Source organism: Pelobates fuscus, chromosome 7 (genome assembly GCF_036172605.1).
Source record: "Pelobates fuscus isolate aPelFus1 chromosome 7, aPelFus1.pri, whole genome shotgun sequence".
Taxonomy (NCBI): Eukaryota; Metazoa; Chordata; class Amphibia; order Anura; family Pelobatidae; genus Pelobates; species Pelobates fuscus.
Genome location: NC_086323.1, coordinates 15,448,009 through 15,450,508, shown reverse-complemented (window position 1 = coordinate 15,450,508; position 2,500 = coordinate 15,448,009). Strand labels below are relative to the sequence as shown.

The 2,500-nt window shown below is 42.0% G+C and overlaps 4 non-coding genes across 4 annotated transcripts; all 4 read right to left on the bottom strand.

Moving 5' to 3' along the window:
* Nucleotides 1–384: 384 nt before the first annotated feature.
* Nucleotides 385–498, bottom strand: LOC134569428 (U5 spliceosomal RNA). Its single transcript, XR_010084105.1, has one exon. It is a non-coding gene; the product is annotated as a U5 spliceosomal RNA (small nuclear RNA).
* A 456-nt stretch (nucleotides 499–954) lies between these two features.
* Nucleotides 955–1,068, bottom strand: LOC134570132 (U5 spliceosomal RNA). Its single transcript, XR_010084780.1, has one exon. It is a non-coding gene; the product is annotated as a U5 spliceosomal RNA (small nuclear RNA).
* A 456-nt stretch (nucleotides 1,069–1,524) lies between these two features.
* Nucleotides 1,525–1,638, bottom strand: LOC134570383 (U5 spliceosomal RNA). Its single transcript, XR_010085015.1, has one exon. It is a non-coding gene; the product is annotated as a U5 spliceosomal RNA (small nuclear RNA).
* Nucleotides 1,639–2,103: 465 nt separating this feature from the next.
* Nucleotides 2,104–2,217, bottom strand: LOC134569521 (U5 spliceosomal RNA). The gene has a single exon (XR_010084196.1). It is a non-coding gene; the product is annotated as a U5 spliceosomal RNA (small nuclear RNA).
* Between the last annotated feature and the right edge of the window lie 283 nt (nucleotides 2,218–2,500).

The following is a 2,500-nucleotide window of genomic DNA, read 5'->3' as shown; positions in this document are numbered from 1 at the left end:
TTAAACTGTAACTTGGAGAATCTGCCATAAATATTAATGACCCCACTAAATATGTAAAAAAAGACAAAATATCTGGTGTTTTTTTACGCTTGTATCATATTAACAGCAAAGGGAAGAGGAGCACAGCTGCTTGCAGTGCAACATGGGTATTCAAATGAGGCATGCCCACTGCTGACACGCCCCTAAATGCATGCTTGGTCTCTCGGCAGAGCCCTGCAGCTGTCAAGAATGCCAGAGCCTGAGGCATGCTTTGCCCGCAGTCAAAGATGCTGACATCATAAATAGGGATCCAAAACTTTTTCTTTTTTTCGCAACAGCTTGGTGCTTAGAACCTCTTGGATCTCTGTTTAAGAAGTTTCTTCTACTTTTGTACAAGTTTAGCACAGCCAGTGTAAACTGGGCCTGAAAAAATTGAGTGAAACTCATGGTCGTTCCTCTCCACGGAAATCTTTAGTAAAAGGCGAAAGATTTATTCGATCTGAAAAGAAACCAGAGTATAAAGTCCATCCATCTGACAGCAGGCAAGGTGCGGAACCTGCCTTTTACATGTATGGTGAGCAACCCTACATTAAACTGTAACTTGGAGAATCTGCCATAAATATTAATGACCCCACTAAATATGTAAAAAAAGAAAAAATATCTGTTTTTTTTTTTAAGCTTGTATCATATTAACAGCAAAGGGAAGAGGAGCACAGCTGCTTGCAGTGCAACATGGGTATTCAAATGAGGCATGCCCACTGCTGACACGCCTCTAAATGCATGCTTGGTCTCTCGGCAGAGCCCTGCAGCTGTCAAGAATGCCAGAGCCTGAGGCATGCTTTGCCCGCAGTCAAAGATGCTGACATCATAAATAGGGATCCAAAACTTTTTCTTTTTTTCCGCAACAGCTTGGTGCTTAGAACCTCTTGGATCTCTGTTTAAGAAGTTTCTTCTACTTTTGTACAAGTTTAGCACAGCCAGTGTAAACTGGGCCTGAAAAAATTGAGTGAAACTCATGGTCGTTCCTCTCCACGGAAATCTTTAGTAAAAGGCGAAAGATTTATTCGATCTGAAGAGAAACCAGAGTATAAAATCCATCCATCTGACAGCAGGCAAGGTGCGGAACCTGCCTTTTACACGTATGGTGAGCAACCCTACATTAAGCTGTAACTTGGAGAATCTGCCATAAATATTAATGACCCCACTAAATATGTAAAAAAAAGAAAAAATATCTGTTTTTTTTTTTAAGCTTGTATCATATTAACAGCAAAGGGAAGAGGAGCACAGCTGCTTGCAGTGCAACATGGGTATTCAAATGAGGCATGCCCACTGCTGACACGCCCCTAAATGCATGCTTGGTCTCTCGGCAGAGCCCTGCAGCTGTCAAGAATGCCAGAGCCTGAGGCATGCTTTGCCCGCAGTCAAAGATGCTGACATCATAAATAGGGAACCAAAACTTTTTCTTTTTTTCGCAACAGCTTGGTGCTTAGAACCTCTTGGATCTCTGTTTAAGAAGTTTCTTCTACTTTTGTACAAGTTTAGCACAGCCAGTGTAAACTGGGCCTGAAAAAATTGAGTGAAACTCGTGTTCGTTTCTCTCCACGGAAATCTTTAGTAAAAGGCGAAAGATTTATTCGATCTGAAGAGAAACCAGAGTATAAAGTCCATCCATCTGACAGCAGGCAAGGTGTGGAACCTGCCTTTCACACGTATGGTGAGCAACCCTACATTAAGCTGTAACTTGGAGAATCTGCCATAAATATTAATGACCCCACTAAATATGTAAAAAAAGAAAAAAATATCTTTTTTTTTTTTTTTTTTTTTTTAGCTTGTATCATGTTAACAGCAAAGGGAAGAGGAGCACAGCTGCTTGCAGTGCAACATGGGTATTCAAATGAGGCATGCCCACTGCTGACACGCCCCTAAATGCATGCTTGGTCTCTCGGCAGAGCCCCGCAGCTGTCAAGAATGCCAGAGCCTGAGGCATGCTTTGCCCGCAGTCAAAGATGCTGACATCATAAATAGGGAACCAAAACGTTTTCTTTTTTTCGCAACAGCTTGGTGCTTAGAACCTCTTGGATCTCTGTTTAAGACGTTTCTTCTACTTTTGTACAAGTTTAGCACAGCCAGTGTAAACTGGGCCTGAAAAAATTGAGTGAAACTCGTGGTCGTTCCTCTACACGGAAATCTTTAGTAAAAGGCGAAAGATTTATTCGATCTGAAGAGAAACCAGAGTATAAAATCCATCCATCTGACAGCAGGCAAGGTGCGGAACCTGCCTTTTACACGTATGGTGAGCAACCCTACATTAAGCTGTAACTTGGAGAATCTGCCATAAATATTAATGACCCCACTAAATATGTAAAAAAAGAAAAAATCTCTGGTTTTTTTTAAGCTTGTATCATATTAACAGCAAAGGGAAGAGGAGCACAGCTGCTTGCAGTGCAACATGGGTATTCAAATGAGGCATGCCCACTGCTGACACGCCCCTAAATGCATGCTTGGTCTCTCGGCAGAGCCC